We start from the raw sequence: 15,450 nt of genomic DNA, 5'->3' as shown, positions 1-15,450 counted from the left end.
AGGATTCAAGTGCTCTCAGGGGGATATTTGGTCTTAAAGCTTGTGACACTGTTCCATTCCACTCGCTCCAATTTTTCTTCAGTGTTGCTGTTATGGGAAGAAGATCGTCATGGGAAGAAGGGGCTAGAATTAACGATTCAATGAACTGTTTAGGGGTGTGACAATTGATTGAGGAATGTTCGATCTGCAACCATCTCTGGTCCAGTTTGTTTTTCCACCAGTCACGGGCCGCCTCCAAAATGGCGGCTCTAGGATAGGTTAGAATATTTGGGATACCCATGCCTCCGCCATTCAACGGGGCATGCATAAAGCGCAGGGCTATTCTCGTTTTTTTCCCAGCCCAAATGAATTTTCCCATTAGTGAATGGATTTTAGACAGATAGCGGTGTGGGATTGCCAAGGGGAGGCATCTCAGGAGGTAGATGATTTTTGGGAGACATATCATTTTGAAAGTCTGCATTCTTGCCATCCAGGACAGGGGAAGCAGAGTGAGGCGGGCAAGTTCATTTTCTAGTGAATTATGTAGAGCTATCATATTTTTTTGAATTATGGTCTTAAGTGGGGCCAGTATAATACCCAGGTAGGGGATGCCATCCTCTTCCTACTTAAAGGGGTTGTTACGGTTGCTGCGAGCACTGGAGACTAAGTCCAGATTTCTTGCTACTGCACATGTGCGAGCGCTGGAGACTAAGTCCAGATTTCTTGCTACTGCACATGTGCGAGCGCCGGAGACTAAGTCCAATCTTGGAGCCATTGCACATGTGCGGGTGACATCATCGCTGACTCGAGGTCACATGTCTCTGACACCTTCTATGCCGATTGGTCGCTGGTCATGTGCTTGTGACGTCTTGCTCGGTGATAGGCCAGCATGACGTCACTCCTGTCGTTCTGGCAGCGGATTGGCTCTGGTGTCCTCCATCTTGGATGAGGCACAGAGTCTATATAAGACCCTGACACACGCCGCATGGTGCTCAGTCCTCTTGGTTCATGCATATGAGTAGACGCTCTGTGCGCGTTCCTCTAGGCATTCCTCTGTCTATGCTAGGTGAGCGCTACCGGCAGGGTAGCGTTCTTATACCTTACAGCTTCGGCTGCTGTCCGTATCCTTACCTCTTAGGGGAGCGGACATAGGCAGGTGCCATATCTAGTGGTTCGTGTCCTCGCACACTAGTGGAGCGAACGCAGGTAGGAGCTTTGTGCGGCTTACGCTGCTGTTCGTCTCTTTTGCACCACTAGAAGAGCGGACCTAGGTAGGTGCCATTTCGCACACATTGCCTTTGTCTCTGTGATTATTAACAGAGATCATTCCACACACCCTCCAAGTAAGGGAGGAATTGCTTTACTTTCTTATTATATCCTTCTGTGAGTTAACAGAGGTATTGCACTCTGCCATAGTCTGCAGCAAAGTCTTTGCACGGTGGACCCTGACTGTCTGATACTCCTTTCGGTTATTATCAGACAGCCCCCGTAACAGGGGTATAACTGAGATAAGGCGGTTTTGGTAGCGGGAGGCAGGAAAAGCGGAAAAATTAGGGATTTATTAACGTTTAGTTTGTAGTACGAGATTTGTGAAAAAAAGGTAAAAATCTCCATTATATGTTTCCGGGACACCACCACATTGGTACACGATAGGATGACATCATTTGCATATAAGCTGATCACATGATCCATCTTGCCCACTTTCACTCCCGAAATCTGCGGACACTCACGGATGGCCTGGGCTAAGGGTTCAATGGCGAGTGCATATATAGACTTCTTGTATAGAGAAGGGCAAATTGAGCAATTTTAGCTGATCTGTGGATAACCGGGGGAGGTTAATGCTATTTAAAAAGGAACTAATGTCTTGGGAGGGCTTTGGGGCAATGGGGTCATCTTTAAGGTTGTATAGTGATTGGTAAAAGTCAGCAAATGCATTGGCGATTTCTGTTGGGTTGCAAATTTTTGAATGAGGTCCTGAAATAAGGAACTTTTGTACTTCTCTTTTTTTGACTCTCCTGGCTAATAAGGCTCCTGCCCTGTCACCCATGGCATAAAATTTTAACTTAAAAGATCTCAAATTTTTCTCATAGTCCACCAAGCGCAATTGGTGGAGCTGTAATCTTAGTTTCCTGAGATCGTTTGAAACAGAGGGACTTGGAGAGGATTTATTAAGAAAGTTAAGGGAATTGATTTGGTTTAGGATAGCTTTGGAAGCTGCCTGATGTCTTTTTTTCTCCCTAGTGGCGATTTTTATGAATGACCCCCTAATATAAGCTTTGTAAGAGGACTATAATGACTCCTCTTTTACTTCGTTATTATCATTAAAATTGAAAAATTCGTTGAGGTCAGATTTTAGTTCCTCAGCTACTTGTTTGGAAGCTAGAAGGGAATCATTCATACGCCACCGGTCAAATATAGGCGAGCGATCTTGCTATCGAATAGTCAAATAAATTGGGGCATGATCCGACCATGATATTATTCCTATTTTAGAATCCGAACAGTCTGTAATAAGTGTACTATCTACAGAAAATAGTCCAATCGGCTGTTTATTAGAGGAACCGAGGCGAGAAGTATGTGTAGTCTCTTTCATTTGTATGATGGTATCTCCATATATCATGAAGGTGCCATTCTGAGACCACTACTTTCATCTCCTTCCTCTGTACAGCAGCATTCGAACTGTCCAAGGAGCTTGACATTAACATATTGTAGTCTCCGCAAATTATTTGCTTACCTCCCGTGACTGCTGAGAGTTTAGTCAGGAATTTGGGCAAGAAACAGATCTGGCCTGTATTGGGGGCATATACAGATGCAATAGTATACCTGGACCCATTTATGCAGAAATTTAGAATAGCATATCTGCCATCAGGATCTGAGTGCTGGGCTAGCATAGTGAAAGAGACAGTATTTTTTACACAACTAAATACACCCGTCTTTTTTTTTTACCACATGCATGCATAATAAATTGGAATTTAGGATTATTCAGCCGATAAGTGTCATTTTGGAGAAGATGTGACTCCTGTCCGCAAATCCCATCACATTTTGATCTTGACACTTCCCGCCAGAACATAGACCTCTTAGCTGGCGAATTTAGACCTTTTACATTTATAGACATACAGTTTAACACCATTATGGTAGAATTGGAGTCTCTTGGCTAAGACTGCAAGGAGGGAAAGGAAGGTTAGGTAGAACATAACACGCATAACCAACATTTGTCCAAAAGGAAAAAAAAGTCCAAAAAAGGACCAGCGGCATGATAGGAGATTGCCGCCCTGGGGGCTAGAAGGACCTGGATGAACCATATCCAGGGGGCCTTCAAGAAAAATAACTAAGTCACAACCACGACTCGGAATATTAGATCACTCACGATACGGACCACTCTTCATTAATTTTCTCCCTGCGGGATGACCCTGCGGCTCTCGGAGATCTGTCTGGGAGATTCGCCAGGTTCCAAGAAGAGAGGAGCCTAGCCAGCTGGTGTGGCGAGTGACACATGTGGGTGTTCCCTGCCCGGGTGATCAAGATTTTGACAGGGAAGCCCCATCTGTAGGCAATAGCTTCATCCCTTAAGATCTTGGTGTAAGGAGCAAATTCCCTCCATTTTGCCACAGTTCCAGCCGACAGATCAGGAACAATGGATATAAGGCGGAATTTCACAAGCAGGGATGGCTTCTTCCTCAGAGCTTGTAGCAGGGCCTCCTTAGTTTTGTAGAAATGCAGGCGTGCTAAGGTATCCCGAGGGGCCTCAGCATTAAGAGATTTTGGTTTTGGGACTCTGTGAATCCTGTCTATTATGAAATCATTTGGGCCAAGATCTGGCAAGGCCTCCTGCAGCAAGGATACCAAGAAGCTCTGCAATCCTCCGTCTGGTATAACCTCCGGAATCCCTCTTAGGCCCTGTGCCACGGGAGCTTGCTTCTGCAGATTTTGCCGCGGAAAACCTGCGGATTATCTGGATTTTACAGATAAATCCGCAGGTTTCAGCATGTACAGACACTCCCCATGTTATCCTATGGGACATGGGGAGTGCTGTGTCCACGTTGCGGAATGTGCGGTTGCAGAATATACTGCGGATATCCCGCAGCCGCACATAACTGCATGTCAATTATTCCTGCGGCATTACCTGCGGAAATCCCCTGCCTTAGTCCCATACGTACCTGCCTTGAAAGCAGACATCCGGTCAATTTCCATCGGTGCACAGGAGCAGGAAGGAGGTGGGCGGGGCCTACACGAGCTCTGGTCATGTGACAGCCGGAGCTAGTTCAGGCCCGCCCACCTTCTCCTTCACAGTGTAAACACGGCTAAGATAAGTGCTGCATGATGGAGGTATGAACGCCCCGATCACTCAGCACTTGTTCTGCATTTAGGATGCAGTGCCGAAGCCATGGTACTGTATCCTCAATGCAGAATGCCCGCACCATATCCGCAGGACATTCCGCAAATAAACCGCAGCATGGAAACAGACAAAGTTGTGCTGCGGTTTTCTGGGAGATCCTGCGGATATAACCGCAGGACACTTTCCCCCGTGGGCACATAGCCTTATTCTTATATTGTTCCGGCGAGATCGGTCCTCCAGATCCAGGATTTTAGTTTGCAGCCCCTGTAATTGCTCTTCCAGGTCTGCATTGGCATCTATGAGGCTGTTATGGGATCTTGTGAGCTCCTCCATCTTTGTTTCAATTTGGGAGGTGCGGGCTCCTATGTCTGTAATATCTCCACGCAGCTCAGTTACCATGCCTTTCCAGTCCTCTTGCAGTGTGGCACGGAGGGCACTGAGAAGCTTCTGCATCGTGAGTTTGGTAAGTGGAATGTCAGCATTATCAGTGTCAAGGTCTGGAGCCTCTCCTAGAGGAGCGTGATGAAGCAGTGGAGGAGGACATGGCCATCTTATCTCTTTTAGCGCTGATAAAAAAATCTGTCACTTTCCCTGGAGAAGGCCTCTTTTGGGACTTTCCCTTTGTCATATCAAGCTCCAAGGGGTTATCTCTGTGATTACCCACCGTGCAGGGAGAATTTTAAGGCTATGTGCGCACAGTGCGTTTTTCGCGGCGTTTTTGCGCGTTTTTCGGGTGCGTTTTTGGCCTCAAAACTGCAGGACTTTGCTTCCCCAGCAAAGTCTATGAGTTTTCATTTTTGCTGTCCGCACACATCTGTTTTTTTTACCTGCGTTTTTGAGTTAAAAAAAAAAATAGACATGTCAGTTCTTTCCTGCGTTTTTCTGCGTTTTCCGCCCATGCAATGCATTGGAAAAACGCAGCAAAACGCAGAGATCAAAAACGCAGCAAAACGCAGCCAAAAACGCACCAAATCGCGGCAAAAACGAATGCGTTTTTTGATGCGTTTTTTCGACGCAGGTGCGTTTTTGTGCGTTTTTAGCGGCCAAAAACGCAGTGTCAAAAAGACGCAGTGTGCGAACCTAGCCTTAGTCTCTGGTGAGCTGTTCTGAGCTGTCACTGTGGCTGGAGCTCAGTTCCTAGGTGACCAGTGCCATCATTGTGCAGGCCCAAACTGCACATTTTAGAGTGGCCTTTTATTGTGGCCAGCCTAAGGCACACCTCTGCAATAATCATACTGTCTATTCAGCATCTTGATATGCCACAACTGTGAGGTGGATGGATTATTCCGGCAAAGGAGAAGTGCACACTACCACAGATTTAGACAAATTTGTGAACAATATTTGAGAGAAAAAGACCTTTTGTGTACATAGAAAAAGTCTTAGATCTTGGAGTTCAAATCATGAAAAAAAAAGATGCAAAAAAAAGTGTTGCATTTATATTTTTGTTCACATTAAATAAGATATTATTGGAGTGGAGTCCTAAGAATAGCGGTCAAATGACACAATTGAGAGCTGTATTGCTTAAAGAGAACCAATCACTAAGATTTTCCTATATAACCTAAAGCCAGTGCTATACTGACACTATCAGGCAGATTATCTACATACCTGTAGTGGTCAACTCAGATGTTTAGGTTTTGAAATACAAAAAAAAGGAAAGTTTATAAAATTAACTGCTTGTTGAGTGACGGCAGCAAAGGAGCAGATAATATATTCATAGTTATCACCTCCCCCTGTTAGAATTAGCATAAGTATTACACAAACATCTCACTTTGTCTCTTGCAGGACCTGTGTGAGGTCATACCCATGTGACCTGGTATCCAGCTTTGCTAGCTGAGGCCCTGCCCCTTCTGGTCACATGGGAATGACCTCACACGGGTCCTGCAAGAGACAAAGTGAATCACTTGTATAACACTTATGCTAATTCTAACAAGGGGAGGGGATAACTATGAATATATTATCTGCTCCTTTGCTGCTGTCATTCATCAAGCAGCTATTTTTATAAACTTTACTTTTTTAGATTTCAAAACCTAAACATCCGAGCTGACAACTACAGGTATGTATAGAATCAGCCTGATAATGCCAGTATAGCACTGGCTTTAGCTTATATATTAAAATCTAGGTGATTGGTTCCCTTTAAGATATTACATCAGATGCATGTTTTACACAACTGCTTGGGCTCTGTTCACATATTCATGGATTCTATTCTTACCAGATTCTATTCTCACCAGATTTATGTTCTTTTGGCTTGCTGTCCTGATGAAGAGGGCTGCGTCCCTCGAAACGCGTTGACCTTTGCCTACAATAGAATAAAAAGACATAAATTTAATACAATCGAGCAGTGTGATGTGAGTGCGGAGAAAACCCCTTTCTCCTATACACCTCCATGTATTAACCTCGGGGAGCTGCAGCTGACAAATTCAGCTAAAATAGGAGTTGTGACTTACCCAACCGCTATAGGTAAGTGATCCTGACATCTATACTTAAGTGTTTTACCGGTTAAGATCCTATTACACTTTTTTCTTCTGCAGTGTTTTTCATATATCTCTTCCAGACACCAGAAAGTCAAATTGCCTTATGATTTAGCAGAATTAGTGATGTGATCCAATATCTCATCATAACTAGCCAGTCTACAGATTCTGTGAAATATTACAAATAAAATATCCAGCTTTCCCAGACTCCTGAGCTGCAGATATTTCTGTACTTCATGCATTTCAAATTTCGTGCACACCTAGGCAGTCTTTCTCTATCAACATGGAAGGTACAGTGCAGCTTTTGTCGTTTTTTTAGTTATGCCCCGGCTGCCTGAGAAAGCTGTGTAATAACCAATATGGCCATTGTTTCTAAGGGTTGTCACTTAGCTTTTAGGTGAGGTTGTCAGAGAGCTCTAGTATCTAGGTTGTCAAACTAACGTCCCAGAATCGTAAGCTAAAAGAAACCACTATTTAGCAAGGTATGGTGGCATAATTTGGGTATAATATGTCATATTACATGCACTCTTAATGGGGACATTAATAGCTATAGAGACCTTGGCACTGTATGGCGGTATTATAATTACGTAGGTTGAAAAATGAACTAGATCCATTACCTTTGTCCACCAATTATAAATTGTTTGTCACTATATTATCTATAACCCACAATGTTATATGTACTGAGGAAATCATCCAGCCCTTTTTTTAAAAGCTATTATACTGTAGTGTCTGGCATTAGTCTTGTGGTCAGACATTCCACAGTCTGATTGCTCTAACTGTAAAGACCCCTTTCCTATTTAGCTGGTGGAATTGCCTTTCTTTCATCCGTAATGAGGGCCCCATGGTTCTTTGTATGGTCTTTGGAAGGAATAAGTCATGTGCCATTCCTTTGTATTCAACACACATGTACGGTATTTAGATTGTTTTTGTCTGTATTACGGTATTTTATTACAATATGTATTATGTATGATGTATATGGCAGTAATATATTGGCACTGTATTGTGGTATTTTGTAGATGGATTATGGTAGCATGTGGGATGTTTGTGGCAATATTCTATTTGTAAAAGGCAGTATGGTAATACAGTATTATGGGCAGAATTACACAGTATTACCTTGGCAGAATATGAAGGGCTTATGTGCAATATACTGTATATGACATAATCTTGACCATATAGACTGATATTATATGGTTTTTGGTAGTATAATTTTTGTACTATACAGTATGGTAGAATTATGATGGGTAAATAGCAATGTTATCTTGTTACTATATGGTGGTATCATGCAGATATTTTTACGGCTGTGTTTTTTGGCCTCTATACAGTTCAGTGGTATTATATATGGCAGCATTATCTTTGCACTATAGGAAGTCATTTTTTAGATGTATATGGCTCATCATTTTGGATGCATATGGTGGTATTATGTGGTTTAAGGCTTTACTACTTTTGTACTATACAGTATGGTGGCATTATGCAGATATTTTTAGGGCTGTACTATTTTGGCACTATACGGTATCATGGTATTATGTGGGATATATAGCAGTATTATCTTAGTAATGCATGTTGGTATTATAAGGGATGAAATTTTATTAATCATCTAAAAAAATGCAAGTGGGGGAATAAAGTGCATGCGATTTATAGCCTCATTTTCTATCCCTGGTCACCCAATGTTCCTTTGAACAGATACAGTTACCTACAGTTCATTGATTTCTGATTGGTAGTGATCAATTATTGCGTATATACAACCAGACCATTGAGGATGACTCACAGATGGATGATTTTTCATTTTTTTATTTTATATGAGTTTCCCCTTTAAGTTTTTCACTGTAATTTCTCTTATGATGTGTAGGCTACATGAAAAAGTAAAAACCTAAAGATTTATGTTTATAAATTATCCCAGAAATGTGATAATCTCTTATAATGTGCTGTAGATGGATTCACCGACTAAAATGTGTTTTTTGGCAGCGGCGTCACGGCTCCTGTTGATTTCAGAGTAACTGGAGAGACCTAGTTAGATAATGAGCTGGCAGGCGGCACAGAAATGTTTACTGTGTTCTTTACGATGAAAAGAGATTTCTACGCTTTCTGCTTCATCCCTGCAAACAAGAGAATTCAGAAATTATCGAAATACAGCAAAGATTTGCAGCGTGAACTGAGACAACCCTGGCTGCAGGGACATGACATGAGATTACCTAGGAGATGGTGTGAATCGCTAATCACTTTAATGTATCACGCTGCAGAATCCTCCCCAAGATCCCCTCTCACCCCCAGACCTCACCCTGTTATCTCTGCTAATCCAGCTGCACTCCTGTGCACTGTGCTCCCAGACAAGGGGGGCATGTAGAAGTCATAATGCCCCCACTCCCCTTCCATTCGTACTTATCACCTGTCTAGAATAAAGTGATCTACTCCGTCATTTTTCACTAACCTTATTCACCTAAGGAGAGAGAAAAAACCTATGAGGAATCTGGTTGGGATCCGTCCTATCTATGGGCTCTATAGTAGCTGTATTGACTACTATTCTCAGTGCAAGTAATGATGCGTCATCAAAGTATATACATATAACCCCTATAACCCCTTTTGGACAATCACTCCCATTCTCAAATTAAAGATGAAGTCAAGGGCTGATCTTATGGGTGGGCCCTTGCACTATGATGCCTACAAGACATACACTTGGTGCCACCTGTGTAGCCACAAAGGGGTCTAAAAGGTAGGGGGCCACATATACCTCCAGAGCAGGTGGAATTGTGCATTATGATGAGCTATTGGTCTGCACAAGGACCTCTTCTGTCAACATCTGCTCTTGATCTTGACATCAATATACCCTATAAGAATATATATGAAGCACGTGTGGCACCAGGATTGAGAAAAAGATATTTTTTAAAGAACCTCTCCCCCTCTATAGCATCTATTTATCTTTGTATTAGATTGGCCATTTGGAAGAGTTGGCTAGTGTGGACCACATGTTTAATCAGGAACTATTTCTGTTTTAGTGATTGTCAAATCTATGTTCTAATCACATTTGATTTATTATTTTAAAACATTAGCACAGCACTACATAAATTTGGCCACTTGTCAAAGATGGTTTCCGTTTAAAACAAATTGGTGCTGGAATACATTCTACCAAACTTTTTGCACCAGAACTGCATCTTAAAGACGTTTCTGGGGAATAAAAGATTAAAAACATATTAAAAAAAATATATATATAGATTCCCCCACAGCTCCCATAATGACGTCTACCCACTGGGCTCTTTACCCTGGAAATACCAGAAATGCCCACTCATCCAATCAATGGTCACAGTGTTGACCCGGCGTAGCCAGTGATTGGCTAAGCAGGAATTTCTGGTGTGTCAAGACAGGACCGGGAAGTTGAATCCAAAGAAGAACGGTTAAGACTCAGAATTGAAGCAGAGAATTATTGAGTACAGCTTTTTATATTTTTTTTACATCAATTTGAGCTTCTTAAAAATACTTTTTAAGCCCTGGCCAAACTTTAAATAAATGTGTAAAAGTTATACCAGTGAAAGACCTATGGTGTCGCACAAGATGTTCTCTCGGCACAAAGATCATAAATATGTAAGGTACCCCCCCATCCCGAAAAAGGACTAGTGCAACAAGGGTAATGAGTCTGGACGATGAATGTGTATTCTGTGGGTAGGGTAATTGCATTATGAGCCCCACTGACGTGGTGAGTGAATTTAGTCTATGTACGGTGCTGCAGACTACGTTGGTGCTATGTGCTACTTTTGTACTAGTGGCAGCTTTCCTAATGCGAGAGGAAGCAGCGCAGGCTACAATGTTGCCGTTTTGTGATTTTCATCTGTTCCTGTTTTGTTTGTGCTATCTTCAGTTATATAATTGTTCTCTCTTCGCTCTTTCTCTCTACAAAAATTCAAGGTGCATTTGAGGTCACACAGGATCTATTGGCGCAGAACCATTGTTGTTCTTTTACAAAGCCCAAATCCACTCCCCGCTCGCATTTATCATTAGGGGGGGTGGGGGTGGAGCTGTTCGCAGGGGTTAATAATGCGGTTGAGAAGCTAACAGCCATTTACTTGTAGCATTGGACATGCAGATAGGTATTTGAATGCGCAGCAACAATGTGATTTTCTTCATCCTCTCTCCCCCTGGGTTTAGTAGCAGGGACATTATTTTCCCAGTCTCCCGCTGGGAATCAGAGCCCTTTATTCCCCCCCAACCCCCAACAAACATTTCAAAGCAAGTTCCTCCGAGTCTCATACTCAGGAGCAGTCAATGTCAGATTCATTTTTTAAAAGACCCATCAAAAAGACACAAGGTGGGGACAACAATACCAGACGCTGTAGAAAAAAAAAAAATGAGGAGGGGGGGCCAAACCCTGTGGAGTGAAGAAAACCCTTCCCCAAACCCTCCTAACTTGCAAATCATTCTGGGGGTGGTGAGGATAAATATTTCATGTAACGCAGTCTCGGCTTTGACAGATTGTTTCTTTCTCATAGTTGAATGAGATCCCAGGACACAGCAAAAAAATAAAACTACTCTTTTATTAATGAATTAGTGCCAATTAAAGTATTTCAGGGAAATTATTCAGAGATGGAGCTGAAGAAATGCTGGACACTGGGAGGAAATTTGCTCTATGACTCATGCAGTTCTCTGCTCTTGAAAGGAAAGAGCGTTTTTTGGAGTGTCCTGTTTTAACCCCTGGATCTATTGATAACTGGCATGACACAAAGTAAAGAAAAAATATCCATAATTGACTAAAGTTTCCAGATATCTTAACCAGTCCCCTAAATCCCACTGTTAAGGGTACATTTTTCCGGTTAGTAAAAAGTTTTGAAACTTTCTACTTTACTTGGCACATCACATTTCAAAGATCTTTGTTCACTGTCATTTAATAGAAACAGTCGTTATTGCCAACCAGTGGATTATCAAGGTGTAAATACACATTAGATAAAAGTTGGCATAACATGCCAATGTCATCAGCATTGTGTGCAAGGGGATTTCCTGACACTCTACTGTCTACTGGCCAAAAGAAGGATTGGGCAAGTTGGATTTCAGCATGCCTTATCCTTTGTTCCCACAGGAGAGAAGTGGCTTACAAAGGTGTCTTGTAGCCAGGGCTGTGGAGTCGGAGTTGGAGTCGGTGTTCATTTTGGTGGAGTCGGAGTCGGTATAAAATGGACCGACTCAAACTCCTAAAATATATAATAAATTAGGTACAGCGGTTCAATGCAGAATGTCCTGAATATTTTTTCAAAGGAATTTGGGAAAGTTATGAAATGTTCTACAAATGGCTGTTCTATTCCTGATCTAATGCTACATTCACACTGCGTTTTTGCTGCGTTTTTTGAGGACACGTTTTTCAGCTGCAAAAGCAGATCAGCTTTTTATAAAACCGCATCACCTGAAAGGTTTTTAAGCTCATAGATAATGTTTTCAATAGCAAAAGTAGATTAGAAAAACGCCACACAAACTGACATGCTCATTCTTTGTGAGGATCCATTTGTGAGCCCAAAAACGGATCCTCACAAAACTATGTGTCTGAATGTCATATCTTGAAACCCATTGACTTTCTGGGATGCCCAGAGTCACTGCATTTCACTGCAAAAAATGGATCCGCAAAAACGCTGTGTGTGCATGTATGTAGCCTGAAGATCTAGGCTGTGTCTTAGCTGAGATAAGTCTGTGCTGCACTTGAGCACCAGTGAAGCTCCTCCTCTACAGGCTCTCTCCGCCTTGACCAAGAAGGGGGCCAACCCGAAACACTGGTCACCTGAGCCCGACACCACTTTCTGTTCCCTGAAACAGGCGTTTGCCTCCTCTCCCGTTCTCCACAGACTGGAGTTGAACCGACAATTCACCTTGGAGGTGGACGCCTCATCAGGAGCCGGGGCCATGCTCATGCAGAAATCGTCCAACGGGAAGTTGGTCACCTGCGGGTTCTTCTCCAAAGTCTTCTCGGCACCGGAACGTAACTATACCATTGGCGATCGGGAGCTCCTGGCTGTCAAGCTGGCTCTGGAGGAATGGCGTTACCTGTTTGAGCGTGCGGTATACCCGGTTATCATCTATACCGACCATAAAAACCTGGAGTATCTGCGATCCACTCGAAGACTTAACCCGCGACAAGCCCGGTGGTCCCTGTTCTTTGCCCAGTTTGACTTCCAACTACAATTCCGGCCCGTGGATAAGAACGTGCGGGCTGATGCCTTGTCCCGGTCCTTCATTCCGGTAGAGCAAGAGGAAGAGACGAACCAGTCCATCATCTATCCCAGTAAGGTCATCCCGGTGGCTCCCGTCACCCTGGCACAGATACCCCCTGGGAAGACCTTCGTCACCGAAACCGACAGACTAAAGGTCCTTCAATGGGGGCATTCCTCGAAAGTGGCCAGACACGCTGATCAGAAGAAAACTTGGAGCGCTATTGTCCGTCACTATTGGTGGCCGTCTCTCCGTAAGGATGTCGTCTCCTTGGTATCCGCTTGTCCATCCTGTGCCCGGAACAAGATGCCCAAACACCTGCCCTATGGTCGTCTCCTGCCTCTGCCAATTCCCTCCATTCCATGGCAACACATTGCCATGGATTTTATCACGGACTTGCCTTTATCTTCTGGATATACAGTCATTTGGGTCATGGTGGACCGATTCTCGAAGATGGCTCATTTCGTCCCCATGGTCGGCATACCCTCTGCCCCGGAACTCGCCGATGCTTTTATTCAGCACATCTTTTGGCTGCACGGCTTTCCCTTGCATATAGTGTCCGACAGGGGAACTCAGTTCACCTCGAGCTTCTGGAGGGCGCTCTGTAAACATCTGGGAGTGTCTCTGGACTTTTCCTCGGCCTACCAGCCCCAGTCTAATGGCCAAGTCGAACGTGTCAACCAGGTCCTGACTTCCTTCCTTCGACACTTCGTCAAAGTCCATCATGACGACTGGTCCACGCTACTCCCTGGGGCTAAGTTCTCCCATAATCATCACGTCAGTGAATCCTCCGCCAGCTCTCCCTTCCATATTGTCTACGGTCTTCAGCCTTCCGTCCTATTACCAGTATTCTCTACTTCTGATGTTCCCACTGCGGATGCCCTGTCCAGAGACTTCTCTAATATATGGAGTGCTGTCAAAACCTCCCTTGAATGTGCTTCCGCCCAGATGAAGAAACATGCGGACAAGAGACGCCTTGATCCTCCTCGCTTCTCTTCTGGGGATTTCGTGTGGCTTTCCTCCAAATACGTCCGGTTGAAGATTCAATCTTACAAGTTGGGTCTGCGGTACATCAGTCCTTTCAAGGTCATCAACAGGATCAATGAGGTCTCATACAAACTGCAGCTCCCAGCCACGATGCGTATCCCTAACTCCTTCCACGTGTCCTTGCTCAAGCCAGTCATCCTTGGTCCCTACTCCTCTGATACTGGTACTCTTCCTCCTCCCATTGCCGACGACGATGTGTATGTGGTAAGAGACATAGTGGCCATGAAGAGAGTGCGGGGTAAGCAGTTCTTTCTTGTTGATTGGGAGGGATACGGTCCCGAAGACCGGTCCTGGGAACCCCGGGAGAACATTGCTGCTCCTCTGCTACGCGACTTCTTGTCCCGGTTGCGGGGAGGGGGGCGTGAGGGAGGGGGTACTGTCTCGCTCCCTGGGTCCCGGCGCCGCCTGTCACTCACCGCTCCCCAATCCTCCTGCCCGTGGGTGCACCTCTCACTCCCCCTCCTGTGAGTCCTCCATGCCTCCCGTCCGCCGGTTCCGGCGTCCTGCTGCAACCCAGGACCCTGTGTCTGGCTCCCCTGCATCTCCCCCACCTTCCTCTCGGCTTCCTGCACTGGTCTCCGGCACCCGGGCCTCGCGCATGTGCATTAGGGCGCGGGCGCGCTCACTCACCTCTTCTTAAAGGGCCAGCGTCCCTGGAACAGGATATGACTGATTACAGGGTATTTAAGACTTCCTTTTCCACGTGGGCGGTGCCTCTTCAACGTGTTCCTGTAGCTAGGTGTTCAGGTCCCCCTGTCCTTGTACCCTGATTATCCCTGTCTCTTCCGCAGTGCCCGTCTGCCGTGCCGACTGTGTCCAGCTTGCCATTTTCCCAGGAGGTGTCCCGGTGACTGTCTGCTGTGGATCCCACCATCTTCCGTCAGCTTGAACCCGTCACCGATCCTGGATTCCACCTGGATACTTCAACCTGCACGTCCTGCTGGATCCGGAGCCTGCCTGCTGTTACTACTCGGCACCTGTACCCGGTTCCAGTCATCCGTCCTGCCTACGGTTCCCGTTGGACTGTTAGTCGTCTCCCGTACAGACTTCTATAGGACCCGTACTCCGTACCCCTAGTGTTCCGGCTGCCGAGCATCTATTCCCTCTGGAGGGGTGATCGGACAGTCCCTGTATAGGGGTTCGCTCCTGGTTGCCTCTCTGGGGCAGTCCGGTGCTCAGTCCATTGGATCCACCTCCAGGACGTTACACATGCTGTTGCATCGGATGCTATACACTAATGTGACCCAGGCCTAAAAAGGTCTGATGACTCTTACTTTTGCCTTCGGATGATGAACACATTCACAGTAGCTATCGATCATTTACAATTTCTGGCAGGTATGTGCTGTTGCAAAGTTATTAGCACCTTCAGAAGCAGGAGTGAGTGGCCCCTGGATAACCCCTCTAAGTAAACAAATAATAGTCTAGTGACTTCAAACAAAGGTTTTG

The 15,450-nt window shown here is 44.7% G+C and overlaps 1 long non-coding RNA gene across 1 annotated transcript in view; it reads right to left on the bottom strand.

The window, feature by feature from the left end:
• Positions 1–15,450, bottom strand: part of LOC142257904 (uncharacterized) — a 190,898-nt gene that overhangs the window by 130,658 nt on the left and 44,790 nt on the right. Inside the window, exon 2 of the long non-coding RNA XR_012727676.1 lies at positions 6,522–6,608. This is a non-coding gene — a long non-coding RNA (uncharacterized LOC142257904). The remainder of the gene's footprint in view (positions 1–6,521; positions 6,609–15,450) is intronic.

This window comes from Anomaloglossus baeobatrachus, chromosome 12 (assembly GCF_048569485.1).
Source record: "Anomaloglossus baeobatrachus isolate aAnoBae1 chromosome 12, aAnoBae1.hap1, whole genome shotgun sequence".
Lineage (NCBI taxonomy): Eukaryota > Metazoa > Chordata > Amphibia > Anura > Aromobatidae > Anomaloglossus > Anomaloglossus baeobatrachus.
Note: the sequence above shows the minus strand (reverse complement) of the source record. Positions and strands in the feature narration are given on the sequence as shown.